The following is a 16,309-nucleotide window of genomic DNA, read 5'->3' as shown; positions in this document are numbered from 1 at the left end:
TCTTCAGCCTTTCATTTCACCTTCGGCATTTCCATGAGAAAGGTGTCCCGAGTGGCTTTGCACCTAAACTGCAATGGTATTTTCATAAAGGGAAGAAGGGAGTAGGGAGACACTTACACTCCGAAGAATTTCAAATTATGCTTCTGATTGTTGTTAGTCTTTCAGATGCACACAGGGAAAGACTAGCCTCTGTGGAAGGGTGGCCACTGTCCCAGACATAGAGGTCTGCACAAAGTCAGTTGGTAATGAGATTCCCCACAGCAGCAAACTGCACTGTCCATTCATATTTCTTTTCCACCTGTCCACACAATGGTGTCTGTTTGCTCAGCCCACATGCAACAAGGCTGTGTTTGTAAGTAAGGGCCCATTCATTGGCTGGCTATTTAGAAGTCTTGACAGAAAATCCCATGAAAAGCTCCTCAATTCAAATTCCTCTTTAATGACTTGCTCCATTCACCAGAGAGGCAGGGGGGAGGGTGCTTGGGGCTTGACTTCTTGTCTTTCCTAGGGAGACAAGAAAGCATTTTTTTAACAGCTTCTGACGTGCCATGATTATTAAATAATAAGTCATGATACACGATTGAATCTGAGGGAGAAATCGTCTCCTCTTTTAGATAAAATCTCTATCTAGCTCACAGAATACGTTATCTCCAACTATCCATGGTGTTTTCAATTTGAAAAATTCAGTTGATCTTTATGAGTTCTGCTTGGCTCCCCCCACCCCAGAGGATTAGTTAGTTGCTTGTTTCTCCCTGGATGTGTTTAAATATCATATTAGGAGAGAATTACATTTGAAGTTACTCTTGTTAACAAAGCCAAGGACAATTACAATGACCAGAGTCTACTGCTTGGGTTGTGGTTTAGTAAGTTGAGATATACAGAAGATGGCAATAAATCTCCTTACATATTTCCTAATAAGTACATGATATATGAGGATATCACAGAGCAAAATAGGAGTGTTCTGAGCCTGGGCCTTTCTGGGTAATTTTGGTCAGACTCACTCAGAGTTAAAGGATTTTCCCTTATTCTTCCTTTTATACATCACTCACTACAGTGAGGAATAACATTTAACTCTTGAAATTTCACCCTGTGGAATGCAGCAGCCATGAGCCCGGGGACTGTTCCTACCAGGCTCACCGCTGGGCACTCTCTACCAGCACAGCACGTGACATGTAGGCCATGCCCCCTGAGTGAATAGACGACTCACCCACAGTCCACCACTCTTTGTATTTCTAAAGAGCCCCTTACAAGAATGTCCCGAAGTAGAGCATAAATTGAAGACCACGCAGTGAAATGTCAATTTCCCATTAACGTGTTTAGCTTCTTATTTTTGTTTCCTGCCGTTAAATCTGCCTAAGAGAGTACTAAGTAATGAAGGCGGAGCAAAGACACCACCAGCTCTCTGCCCTCAGTGAACTTGGAGCACAGTAGCTATGATAGAGAAAGAATTGTTGAGCATTATAAAAAAGAGAGAAGCAGAGTGCTCTGGGATTTTAAACAAGATAAAGTTAACTTTTAGCTGCGGAATCAGGAAGCCCCCCTAAAGGAATTTCTAGGCTAAAACATGTGGGGCTTGTGCCCCAAGCACTAATTTAAGTGGACTCCAAAAGTCTCAGTAATCAAGATAAATAATATTCCAATACAATATTCTACAAATCAATATTAATACCAACAATTCCGTGATGAACAAAATAGCAAGTTTTTAATAAAAGCGGGATCAGTATTACCAATTTTTCCTTTTGCCTCAGGCGGCAATCTGACTTGCTATGGGCTTGGCGGCTAATATTTAATATCAGGGAGACATAAGTTTTGCAAACAGTAAGACCTAGGAGAGCTGACCATCAGCACTGAGGAGGGAAAGAAAAGATGTGGGGAAGCAAGAGTGGCCTGATTTAACCAAAGGGGCATGTAGTGGGTGATTGTGATATTCTGGGTCACAAATCCAAGCTTTAAGTCATGAATGTAGGAAAAATTATGAACAACTTAGGGTCTCCAACTCAAAATTTGGCCTGATTATTTAAACAGGGAGCGCCATTGAAGATTTTCGACCAGAGAAAGTGGTATCATATTTAAAATAATAATAATAAATACCATTTTAAAAACACCCGTAGAAAGTTTAATCAGAAGGATGGAGCTCTCTTGTGTTGTTTTTGCCTCTTTGTTTAACAGGCAATTTATCAGAAGATTGCTTCCATTTCTGTCCTTTGATCTGCATGGCATTAAAAAACAGGGCTTGTGATTTGATCTGAATATTGACTGACTTAGCCTAGTTTGTCCCACTATATCGTGAGAACGAAAATACCAGGGCAACCATGTCCTTGCTGAGAGAGCGCTACTCAACTAGACAATGCTTAGGCAGCACTGCTGGGAGGGTCGCCGGTCCCTCACTTTTAAGAAAAATTTGCCGTAAACTCAGTTTTAAAAGTGTAATTTTAATATTTTTCAGTGACAGTTTACATTCAATATTATTTTGTATTAGTTTCAGGCGTATGCCATAGTGGTTAGACAGTCATACACTTTGCAAAGTGTTCCCCCTGATATTTCCAGTACCCACCAGGTACCGTATGTAGTTATTACAGCGTCACTGACTACATTCCCTCTGCTGCACTTTGCACCCCCGACCGTTCTGTGAGTACCAGTCTGTACCCCTTGATCACCTTACCTCTCCCCTTCAGCCCCCCGACCCCGTGGCACCTGCAGGTCCCTTCTGCACTGCGGAGCAGCCCCTCCCTCCTTTCTGAGTGACGCATTTATCCTGCAGGACGGAGGGATGGTTCCAATGAACTTAGAGCCCTTCCTTTCTTTCCTCTTAGACGTTTGTTTGTTTTGGTGACATCCGTTTTTGTTTGTTTATCTGCTTTTATAGTCTCTTACGTGTTCATTCAGTTTAAGAGAAGGCTGGCATTGTTTTCTAATGTCTACTGTTTGCATCACTCCACTGTCAAAACCTACTCAGCTGGGGTCGGGTTAGACAGTGTTTTTGGAAATGCATTTGTGGACTACACAGCCCGCGGCTGCAGGGGCTCAGAGCTGAGCGTCCTCCACCTGGTCGGGTTAAAAGGGCAGGATGTCTGCGCCCAAATAGTTTACCCAAAGCAAATAAAGACCCATGAATAAAAATAACGGTAGGGAGTCAAGGCAGGTGGGTGCCGAGGTGCAGTGAAAATGTGGGGGTGCCAAGGTAGCGCAAGTCACAGGCTGGTGAAGCTGGGTGAAGGGCATAGAGGGGGTTATTTTGCTTGTCTTGCAAATAAGTTTGAAATGACCAGAGGTGCAGGAGAGCTAAGGTCTTTAAAGAGATTTATGCTTAATGTACAAACTCTCTCATCTGATAAAACTGGGCATTTTTGGTCAGTTAAATGAGGAAATTGATAAGAGAAGGAAATTATAAAAATATAATATAATATCCAACATGAAAAGCATCCCTTCACTCATCTGTTGGTACAGAGCTATGCTGTTTCATTTTTATTTTTTTTACTCCATTTAGAATTCCAAATCATTGTTCTTGCATAAACCGTTCCTAGAACATAATATTTAATTCCCTTTTCAGTTTCTCTGAATGAGAGAGAGCATTTTTAAAAAGAAAGGCTTGCAAAGAAATTTGAACACAAATCTCATTTATTTTTTATGATATTTTTCCTTGACTTTTCAGCGTTTTCTCATTCCCATCAATTTGACAAGGCTTTTAGTGACTCATTAATGTCAAGTCTTCACAAAGCATTCTATTTGATTTGCATAGAAATCAAAATTCTTTTTTTATACTTATTTCATCTGTTTCTATAATACTTAAAGTATTACCATTAAACATTAATATTTAAATGCCGTAATTACAATACCAGGTACATATATTTGGGAAACAATACAGCTGGCTTTTGGCAGGGGTGTGTCTCAGTCCAGGAGAGCAGAGGCGCGGGCCTCCTGGAGGAGGGCGCGCCCAAGGCATGGGCCCTGCATCGCACAGGGCGTGGAGCACACGGGCTCGCCCAGCGGCCCCCCTACACTGAGGGTGTTTAAGAGGATTTTTACTACATTCTATCATTGTGTTAACATCCAAACAGACATTTTAAATTAAAATTTTAAACCTAAATTGTGGCCTTTCAACAATGACCCACTCCCTGCCTCTCCATGATCACACTCCCTCCCTCTCAATGATTATTTTTAATAGATTGGAGGCTGGGAAATTAAATTTTGCTTGAGATGCATCAGTGCTGTCTTTTATAGGAGTGTTAGAGGGAAATAGCACTGATATACTGAATGTGCTGAGCTTTCTAGGGCAAGAGTGCAAGCACATTTGCTAATTAGGTACATGATAGCTGACTTCTTTGTACCAACTGAGAGAGCTGAGAAATTAAGGCCAGGTTTGGGTGAATGGTGGTGATGAATAGGAGCATGGTGTTGGGGCAAGGGATGGGTAAATTTGCAAAGAGAGAGGAATTTCCTACCCTCAGCCACTCTCCTCTGGGAACTCAGAATAGGAAAGCAAAGAGGAATGGAGAGAACCCAAGAACTGTTCCCCAAAACTGACATAACATGTCAACATCATCGAATGGGGGATATCAGTGCTAGATTTCAGTGACCAGTTTTAAAAATCTGTAAGTCAGGGGCTATGGGAAAATTTCGACTTCTTGCTTTTGAGAGGAACCTAGAATTCATAGAGGCAAAAATGACATCAGTTCTCTAAGGACTTGAGTTGTAGAAAATTTACTGAATCTAGTGGAAGAAGGCAAATAAGTTAATCACTGACATCAAGTGAAGCTAGTTTTGGAACATCTATCCCCAGTGAATTTTCTCTTATTTGCAGCTACATGCGTATAACTCATAAAAAAGATATGGGTTTCTCAATGAAAAATATCTCTGGGTTGTTATAGATGTAGATAATTGAAAGCAATGTTAAACCCTGGCTGGGTTACTCAGTTGGTGGAATGTCATCCCATATGCCAGTGAAAGGTGTGGGTTTCCTTTTTGGTCAGGGCATGAATGGGAGGCAACCTATCGCTGTTTCTCTCTCTCTCTCTTTTTCTCTCTCTCCCTCTAAAACGAATAAATATATCCTCTGGGGAGGATTTTTAAAAAAGTAATGTTAAAAGATAAAGGCTTTAGGATTCCTGTCAATCATCTTTTATCTTTAAATACAAGATTCTAAGGAGAAATATACTTCCTGTTCTATGTATACCTACAATACCTGGCATTATGGACAAAAAATGTATATTCACAATATTTTTTTAAATTGTCCATTTGCAAAACGTTACCACTTTTTAGATATTAAAAAACAACAGAACTTTCAATTCTCATTAATACTATGAAATATATAATAAACATGCAGATAATATTTACCATTTATCTTTGAATATGATGGATTATCATGCCGTATAAATTTGGTTAATATATTTCAGCAAGGTAATGACATCATTTTATGTTTTCCAGCAAATGTTTGTTTTTACTGGTTTTAAAAAAAAGCAACTAAGCTTTCATTCAATAGCAAGCTCAGTCCCTCTTGTTTCACACTCCTCAATAAACTTATTTTTTTTTAACCCTTGGCAGATGAATTTAATTAAGGTATCATCAACATATTCAACATATACTACTTACTAAAATAGTACGAAGGAAAATAGAAATACCATGAGTCTTATTACCTTTAAGTTTTAAGTGGTTCTTTCATAGGTAGCCTCTGAGTTTGGGAGGGTAGTTGTATTTTTGTAAGAGTTTAAGAAATAATAAGGAAAACAATATGCTAAAAAATATTTTTCTTTAGTTTCTTGGCATAAATCCCAAACTGAAAGAAGTCATTTTGGATTTGATCCCAGTTCTAATTTTCATGCCTCAAAAAAGGCACAGCATAATTTGTCACCGACAAATGTATAAAAAACGGGAACACAGAACTACCACCAGGACCTCTTCTGTAGGCAGAGAAGATCTCAGCTGAAGTATAACTGCCTCGGTAATGCACATGAGTCCCAGAGAACCTGAGCACTGAGTTTCTGTCCCTCAGAAACTTCAAAAAATATTTGCTATTTCACATAAGTACGTAAAAAACTTTGATCTTTACTTAATTTTTACTTTCTTTTAGCTTTTTTTAAAATACCAGGCTCTGAAACAGAATGATCCACAATCTTTAGGAACATAAGAGTTTGAATTGTTTACTGATTTTCTCTTTGGGAAATATCTAGCAAACAGTAGCATCAGGTCTGGGAGGTACATTTAAACCTGATTTAAACCTGGCTTAGGTGTTGCTCATCACATGTCACCTTTCTGACAACCCACTGGAACAGAACTTAGAGAAAATGTCATTCTAACTGGACATTAGATATCTACTTGAAATCACTCAACCCAGTCAATCATAAGCTCTTCCTTCCCAGAATCACTTGACTTTAATAGAGAAATTGGTTATAATAAAATGGCAGATTGGAACTGTTAGTAGTTGATGTGATCTATGATATTGTGTCAACTTACAGTAAGTGTTGGCTTGAAAGTCATGGGGAATGAAGTTCCCAGGGTCAAGGTTATGTACTGAGTCATCAGATCCATTTTTTTAAAAAATGTATGTCTCTTTTCTGGAGCATATTAACTGGAAAATAGCCCTGTGTTTTCTGTCCACTTATTTTATAATTACAAAAATAGCCTTGGCCGGTTTGGCTCAGTGGCTAGAGCATCAGCTTGCAGACTGAAGGGTCCCGGGTTCAATTTAGGCCAAGGGCATGCACCTCAGTTGCAGGCTCCGTCCCTGGCCCTGGTCAGGAGGCAACCAATAGATGTATCTCTCTTGCATTGGCATATCTCTCTCTCTCTCTCTCTCCCTCTCCCTTCCACCCTCTCTGAAAAAGCAATAGAAAAAATATCTTCAGGTAAAGATTAAAAAATAAAAAAAATAAAAATAAAACTGTTCACAAAGAACTAACTAACAGAACTGTGATTTATGACATATTGGGTCAGTTGGCAAACTGGGTCAGACACTCAAATACAGGGATGGATATATGCTCTCCAATGTCATTATATCCATCCCTATACTGCAAATGGTCACAAACTATATATAAAATGTGATAGTCGCAATGTAAGTTTTAACAATGATCCCTACTTTTGGATATTTATCTTCGCTCTAATTTTCCATTATTTTAGATAATACTACAAAAATTTCCCCCCTCTTTAAATAAGTTCTTTATGATAAATTGCAGGGTGAAGGAGTTTGGACATTTAATGGCTTGGAATACATATGACTCCTGCCAATTTAAAATGTTGACAACCGCGTGTAAGTGTACTATCCGCAACTAGAAGTTATATTTTTAATGCATTTGCTTTTATAATCACTGACATATGGGAAATATTCAGTGTCGCTAGAGGGATTATTATGCTCAAACCTTAGCTTACTCAGAGTCTCTAAGAATTATATCCCTTTAAGTCATTAGTACATTAATGATTAAAAACATTTTTAACTTCATAGACTGTGTGCATTATGACTCAATTACCCTTATCCTTGTTAATTCTCTTTCCCCACTATAATAGTTTTATTGGGATACATTAAGAAACTTGTAGAACCATAAATGGCCATGGATCATATTGCATTCAGAAAGAGCGAGCTCCACTGGAATATAAATCCAAAGAAAAAATGAGACATTAGGCACACTTTAACGTTAAGGAACAGGAACAATATAATATTTTTCCTCTGAAACTTCTGCAGTGTACTTTCTTACAAATAAAATATATTATGCTACAACTGGAAATACATCTTTCTTTAGATGATAAAGCATTTTATTATTCATTTACTCACAGATTCTCCAAATCTTTGCTTTCCTAAGGTTGGAGAGGGAAAGTATACCTTGTACAGAGATTAATGAAACTGAGGGTCAAAATGGGCCAATCCAAAACCCCAGGCAGAATGAATGGGTGGGGACCCCAAGTCTCACTGCATCCCCTGTGCAAAGTTATTTGCTCTCACACTCTGTGACCTGGATTCTTGGGACATGGTCCTTTGTCCCTCCAGTGATTTTGGTTTTGAGGCTTAAACATTAGACCAAAGTCTGGGGAATGTGGGTATAGGACATTCTCTTTTTGGAAATAAATGAGCAGATACTTGAGAATCATCCCAGAGCTAAGAACAGCTCCAGACTTCCAATGGAAGTTGACCCTGACTTCAGTCTTTTCCTCTGCCTTGAAGGGTGTTAAAACGGCGACTGTGTCTCTGTTGTATTCAATGAAGACAACAGGATGTAATGGTGAGGCCAAGTTCACTTGTCTCTCATTTGTCAAGGCTCAACATGTCTGTGCATGGGTATCTTCATAGTTTTGTTTGTTTAATAATAACTAGTGACATTTTAAAATTAAAACTTAAAATATGGTCATTGTAAAAGCACATACTAAACTCTACAGGGCAGGAAGAAGATGTGCTTTTCTCATTTGCTTCCCACCAACATTTTAAAAGTTAATCACTATTGAGAGTTCTGTATACCTCTTTCTAAGATGACTATTTGTGTATATAAATATAATTGTATAGTATCATACCATTCACGAGTTTTTTCCCATTCAACAATATACAATAGAACATTATTACCCCATTATCATAACCCCAAGTCATAGCAGAGAATATTGAAAATATAGATAAGTATGAAGAAGGAAAGCACCTGTCTCTACATTATCAAGCTTTTATTCATTTATATTTTTTGAAAAACATTTGAATCACACCATATTGTGTTATAATATGATTTTTTTCTTTTCTCCTAATATATTTTGAGCATTTCCCATGGTATTAAATGTTCTGTTGATATGATGTATTCTAGCTGCTTATTATAAAAAATATATACCAGAATTTATTTAGCTCATCTTTTGTTGGATATTCAGGTTGTTTTCACTATTTTTTCAGTATTATAAACAATGCTTATATCTAAAGCTTTATGCATTTGGTTACTGATTACTGTTTCTAAAGTTGAAGTTTGCTGACTCAAAGCATTTGCAATGTGTTGAAACACTACTAAATTCCACTCCTGAAAAAAAAATTAAATTTATTTTCTCAACAAGTAATTCACAAAACCATCTGTTTGTGAAGTGATTATTGTTGGACTCTGTTGTGGTCCAAAGGATAAGTCAAGATGGTACATAGATCAGGGAACGAGCTGAACAACTAATTTCAGATTAAATAGTTACAAATGATCTATTGGCCTAACTCCAGTTAATGACCAATCAGAATGACTTGGCAATTCTCTAATAAACTACATTTAAATCGAGTATAAACTACATTTAAATACTATATTGAATCTAAAATATAATATTAAGTATAAAATAGCGTTTTTTATATTTATACCATGTCCTCTGTCATTGTGCCTGTCACCAGGATAGAATGGGATGTGCTGTAATAACAAACAACCTCCAAATGTCAATGACTTAAAAAAACCAGAGTAGTATTCTTATGTTTTTGCTGTTTACTGTGGTTGTCTCTGGCTCTGCTCTACTCCATATTCATTCTGGGACCCAGGCTGCAGAAGCAGCCCTTGTCTAGGCTATAACTGGTCTTGTGGCGGAGAGAGGAAAGAAGGGAGTGCACCTTAAATAGGCTTACATGTGTACTCAGGAGAGACACATATTTCTCCTTCACAATTCATTGGCCAAAGTGAGTCAGGTAGCCGTTTCTCACGTCAGTGGGTTAGAGGCATATAATTCTCTCATATTAAATGTAAAGCAGGCTACATGGTCAAACCCACTATCAAAACAGCAGGAAAGTTCAACTGTCTCCCGTGGAGTAGCAGCAACTATTTTAGATCAGAATAGAAAGGGCCATGTTCCTGGTTCTGGAGTGGTTTAAGGTTTGGAAATGCCTGGACATGATCCAGTGCTAAATAGCAGGGCTAGTACATGGCTCCATTGGCTCAGCCTTCGAGCCCTTGCTCTAGAGGTGATAAAAAATGAGTGATTCCACATGAAGAAATCCCTACAGTATTCTGCATTTAAAGTATGTAAGCTTTTGTCTTGCTCACACAGATTTCATAAGTTATAATCCCTCCAAATAGTTTTCCTGATTGCTATAAAAATCTTTACATTGTAAGAAAGGTTTGCAGGGTACCTCCTCAAATGTAAGGTCTGTGAAAACTCCCCTCTCTCAGTGTGTATCTAGAAATACTCTTTGCAGTCTGGGGAATAGTAGAAAAAAGTAAAAAAAAAAAAAATTATTGATTTTTTTTTTTTTTTTAGACAGAGAAAGGTAGGGAGAGGGGGTGAGAGAGAGAAACATTGATGTGAGAGAGCAAAGCATTGATGAGCTGCCTCATGCATGCCCCCTACTGGGGAACGAGCCCCCAAAACTTGGTATGTACCCTGAATGGGAATCTGACCTGCAACATTTCAGTGAATGAGAAGATGCCCAACCAACTGAGCCACACCGGCCAGGCAGTAGAAAAACAATTTTATAGGCCTCTGAGATTTTATATGAAATAAATCCTCCCAGTGTTTATGTTGATTACAAAACCACCCTTTTCTACAAAATCCATTTTCTCTGTGGATGTTTCTCATTATCAGGAGCAGTTCCAAATAAAACTGTTCTCTCTGACAAAATATTTCAACACTGAATTTTGCAGTTTAAATGTTTTATGTTATATGTAGAGATTCAGTATAACCCAATGTTAAGTGGACAGAAGCACAGAGATTCCTGGCATATCTTAGTAGGTAAAATGGCTTGGTGACCTGAGCACAAAGTAGAATATTTAAAGGTCATATGCCTATATGGTGTTATTGCCGGCTTTCAATTTTTATTCGTCACTCCTGTGTGTCTCATATAAAACAGTAATACATCCAATTATCTTTTCTTACTAGGTGGTGAATCTAATCTCTTGACTCTTATTGTATGGCTTGAGTAATGAAAAATCTGAGTCTTTAAATCGCGTTTTTAATATTCTCACACCTTGCCATTGCTCTCTGTAGAATTTTTTCTTTTGTATATTGACATGTTTTCTTGGCGGTATTTTCATTTTAGCTTTGATTCACACTGAGATAATACAGGATAGTTGTGTAGCTTTCTCTCTTTTCTGTTTGCTTGAGATTTTGCAAAGCTGGTGTTTAGGATTTTCTATACCATTGTAATTTAAGACAGCAGAGATACTTTGTTTCTTAGCAGTGTTGGCTCAGATTCTTCCCAAGGTCCAAGGACAACTAAGTTCAGAACTTCAGTGGCAGGGTCTCCCCATCATCTAGATCTGAGGTTAATGATGATACATCTCTTCATTGAATTATACTAAGGCCTTTGCACATTTTAAGTTCTCTCCATAAACCTATGTCTATGTTCACTGTAGGTTGAATATATCTACAGTGATATAGTTTCCTCCAGGGAAGGAATCTAATTGGGGTAAAATGAGAGAAATGAAAAAAATCATGTTAAACTAATACAGCAGAGTAATACAGATAGTCACACCACACTTCATTTCTGGTGTTGGAATGGACTAGATTTTCAAGCTCTCTGGCCTAGAATTATGAATGGGGTTGGAACACATGGTTGTGAGTTTGCCCCTGTGGGAATAGCATTTAGGAGCAAGCACAAGGATGACCAGTGCTGTACAGTAGAGAAATTTTGTTATATTTCCAAAATAAAGATCCCTTAGATCACCTACTTTTCATGGAGTCTATTCACTGCTAACCCCAGGAACTTGTTTACCTGTTGCTACCTGTTGCTCCTCAAATTGCTTATATTTCTACCCCACTAGTACCACAATTTTGTATAGAAGGACTAGGGGTGGGTATACTTTTCTCCATTTGTATTTTTAAACCTTTACTCCTCCATAATTACATTAAATAGAAAACTCTATTGAAATTTATACTACATTGTTAAATTAATCTATCCTCATTAAGAAACTTGTTTAGTGAAGACCTAGGCTCATCAAAGACCTAGACTCCTGCTTTTCTGCCCAACCAACCATCATAGTGGTATGGTGTTTATGGTCATGCTTGGTACCTTTGAGGATATAAGATGGTTGTTCCAATACTTCATCATCTCCAGATACACATAACTTGATTTCTTCCTTTCTGAACTGCTTGCCTTCTATATCTTTTTCTTGCTATGTTGCATCAGCTAAGATTCAAAATATAATGTGAGATGAGAGTGGTGAACATGCTTTGCCGTGTATTAAAAAACACACCATTAATTTGAATTTATCTGCTATTTTGAATTTGCTTTTGCCGTTGCTCATTTATTCCCCTTTTTGTTGGGTTCTAAATATAAGGAAAACTTATAGAACTAAAACTTATGGAACCAACCATCCTTGCATTCTTGTCACATGTGTTCATTCCACAAGCAATTATTGAGAGAAAAGGTGCTATCTGTTCCTGGCACGGGAGTCACAGCAATGAGATAGATATATCAACAACAACAACAACAACAACAAAGAATGGTGAGAATGAATGTCCTTTCCTTGTTTCCAAGTTTTTGGGAAAAACACTCAGTCTTTCACCAATTACATATGATACTAGCTCTTTCTCTAGCTTATCTTAAGTTGAGAAAGTTCCTCTTTATTTTTAGTTTTCCTAGAAGCTTTATCATGAACAAGTACTGAATTTTGTCTAGTCCTGGGTGCCTTTGACCTAAACAAGTGAGCTCTTTATGGGAGGGTTCATGTCCTCCCTATAAAAAGAGACTCAAAGCAGGAGAGACATTCTCCTGCTGACCTTGGAAAAGCAAAGTCACCATGAGTATTACGGCACCAGTAAATAAATTCTGCTAACAGCAATGTAACCTTAGAAGAGGACCCTAAGCCTCAGGTAAAACCTAGAGTAACACTTTGATTTCAGTCTTGTAAAATACCCCAAAGAGAGCCCATCTAAGTTATTCCAAGAATTGTGAAATACAGAACTTGTTATATGATAGATATTGTTCAACCATTGGATTGAAGATAATATTTCTTCTGTTTATGGAAGTTCTACAATGTATTAGGGTGAAATATGCAACTATTTTGTTTCCTAAATGGTGATACGTTCTGGAGAAAAGAGTATTTTATAGTAATCCTAGTTCCAGCCCCTATATCCCTTCATCTACTCTCCCGACCTGCTGGCCCTCTTTGCTGAGCTCCTAAGCTTCTACCTTTGAAGGCTGATACACTCTCCATCCCCAGCTCTTAAAGCATTTCTTATCCAGCAAGGCAGTCTGAGAACCTCATTCATACTTACTGCTATAGAGGTTTACAGGGACACTCTTATCCCAAGTGCATGGGAGTTTCTGGACTAGAATTATATCAAATGGTTGACAAGAATAGAAGCGAGAGTGGACATTAGACATTGTCAAGCCTAGATTGTTATTCTGCATCCTTGAATCCAGTGTGTTTCTTTTAGAGAACTATGACAAGCTGTAGTAATTTATTTGACTATTTATTAATTGACTCTGCCTTCTCATAGCTTATAATGTCCACGAGGACCAGGAGTGTGTCTGTTTCATTCCATCAATAACTAGAGCCTAGTAAAGAACCTGACAGAGAGTAGCTCAATAAATATTTCTTGAATAAATGACCCAGCATTTAATGTGCCTGGGAGCATCCTAGACCTCCCTCCTCTGCTGCATTCCTCCCCCATGCAATCAAAAGGTTGCTGAGCAAGTACAAATCATAGCCTGAGGCGTAAGGTGTTTATAATTTAGTTAATGTGAAAAGGAAGTCATCAATAAAAATCATTAAAAAAATGATACCTACAGCCCAGAGAATGAGTACTAATGAGTCAGGGAAAGGAATTACTCATGTGGGCTGAAAAAATCAGAGAAAGATTCATGAAGTAAGGGAGGTAAAAATGGACTCAGAATATTAGGACAAGGGGGGCTGGGTGGAGGTGGGCAAAGGGGGTGTGATGGGCGCATCTGTAATAGTGTCGACAATAAAAAAAAAGTAAAAAATAAAGAAAGAATATTAGGCCAAGGTTTAGGAGCAAGAAATATCTGAGCAGAAGACATCATTTTATCAGTTGATTTACAGGTGGTTTACCGTGAATAAAGGTACTGTCACATCAGCTTATATATTTGGGCCTGCTTTCTAATAGTTACTGTTGAAAATAGTTCCTAGGGAGTTGTAGAAACCTAAAATATCTAGTCACATATTCATGAAGCTAGATAACGTTCTATTGCAAAAGAAAGAATTCAAAGATTCCTATCATTTTTATACTTGACTCAATTTATGGACCATTGCTTTTCATCTTTGGAAAAAGATACCTCCCTCCCCTCCCCTCCCCTCCCCACCACACACACACACACACACACACACACACACACACACACACACACACTCTTTGTCTTGTGTTTTGGTCTGATTTGAGGATTCTCTCCTTTCTAAAAACACAAAATAACACACTATAGATTTGATTTCTCTTGTTGTTGTTCTATATAATAACCAGATCATGACCAACTCATTTAATGAGATTTAATAAGATCCATAGATGTGATTTATACTTATACTTATCAGAACTGGTAATGTCTTATATTAATGAAAATTGTTAGAACGTTTTATTCCATCATTAATTTAATTCTTATTTTGTTGTTACAGTTGTTCACAGGACAAAGGCAAATCTACCAAAATATAAATTAGCAATATTTCCAGGCTCTACTGGTAATGCTCTTGGTATCTAGTTAGTAAACTGCTTATAATTCTTGTTACCTTGTGTAATTTTTTTTCATTTCTAGAGCTTGGGTATGGAGTTCCTAACTGGTATGGTCATCTCCACTATTTATTTGTTAAGGAAAGAACCTATTCCTAATTTCTGGAGCCATAAGGCTTTATACCAGGTTCTCTTTTGAAAAATAATAACTATTAGCTTAATAGTGGAGAAGACCAAATGACAATTCCAAGAGCAGGGAAGGATTAACTTACAGGGTCAAGGTGGAAGTCATCTTGCCTTAAAATGCTCATCATTCAATCTTTATTTGCACCTAGTCCTTTTAGAGCTCTCATTGGAAAATAAAACATATAACCCAGGAATTCCCTGAGAAGGGAGAATGCTCATCCTTGTGAACCTGTAGAACCTTCCTTCCACTTGGGTGTCTATGCCGGGTCAGTTTCTCTCATGCTTACTTGTCTTTTTTTTTTTTTAAGCATAAAAATAAATATATTTACATGTTTCTTAAAAAGTATTCTTTGTTATTTCCTGGTGAGTCATTTTCAAATTTAGCAGTGGAATCAAAACTAAACCAAATAATGTTAAAGAACACTTCTTTATTCTCTGATTGAAGATTATACTTTTTTTTAGAAGCATCTCCTTAAATTAAGAAAAAGAGAGAGAAAGAATCGAGTATGACAGAGTGAAGCAAAGCGTGAATCTGTTCACATGAGGGGAATCAACCTTTCTCTTGCAGCATAAAGTACCCCCTCTCTGATACCAAACCATAAATATGCATAAGGCTTGTCAGTAATATTAGGGATTGATAACATGGGAAAATCTGCAGGAGACTCAGCATGTTCCACTTGGGTACCAGTTTCTCTTGTAGGCCATCTCTCTGTAACTTCCTTCCCAGAGAATACATCACTTCATTATCTAGGTCTTGGGCATCCTCTTACTGTTGCTCTTACCACTTTGTTCAATGTATGTGTCTCCCTGTCTGTGTTCGCTTCTGGACTGCTAGTTTATTGAAGGCTAAAATAGAATCTTATTAATTTTTATCATCAGCATCTTGATTAGAACCAGCCTAAATATTTAAAAATAAGTAGCACTTGTTGAAAGGTGACACTACTGATCTATTTCCTGTTGGTTGTGAATTTAAGTTTTTATTTTAACAAGTTTTATACATGAAGATCAATGGATGGATGGATGGATGGGTGGATGGATGGATGGATGAACAGATAGACTGAATCATGATGGGCCTCCTTGTGTGATATCTACATGACAGACAATATACTAGGTTTGAGAGTTACACCAAACAACCCAAATATTTTTCCTGGGTCCTTTTGCATTCAACCAACATAAGCTCTGGGGTATAACCTGCCATTTGGGGAAAGGATATCCTCCTAATTAGGTCTAACTAAATGTTTTATTAGAGTCTAATCTCCTGCCTTGGCCTTGAACTCACACTAGCAAAATTTACTTGCACAGACCTTCACAACTTTGCGTTTTAGTGCTATTTTGCGGTATAGTAGAAAAAGAATAAAATATATGAACTGATGTTTTAAACAACATAGTTATTGCCCGGCTGGGTGTGGCTCAGCGGCTGAGCATCGACCTAGGATCCAGGAGATTGCGGTTCGATTCCCGGTCAGGGCACATGCCCGTGTTGGGGGCTCCATCCCCAATGGGGAGCATGCAGACAGCAGCCAATCGATGACTCTCATCATTGATGTTTCAACTCTCCCTTTCCCTCTCCCTTCCGCTCTCTGAA

Source organism: Miniopterus natalensis, chromosome 11, assembly GCF_054644295.1.
Source record: "Miniopterus natalensis isolate mMinNat1 chromosome 11, mMinNat1.hap1, whole genome shotgun sequence".
In the NCBI taxonomy this organism is placed as follows: Eukaryota; Metazoa; Chordata; class Mammalia; order Chiroptera; family Miniopteridae; genus Miniopterus; species Miniopterus natalensis.
Note: the sequence above shows the minus strand (reverse complement) of the source record.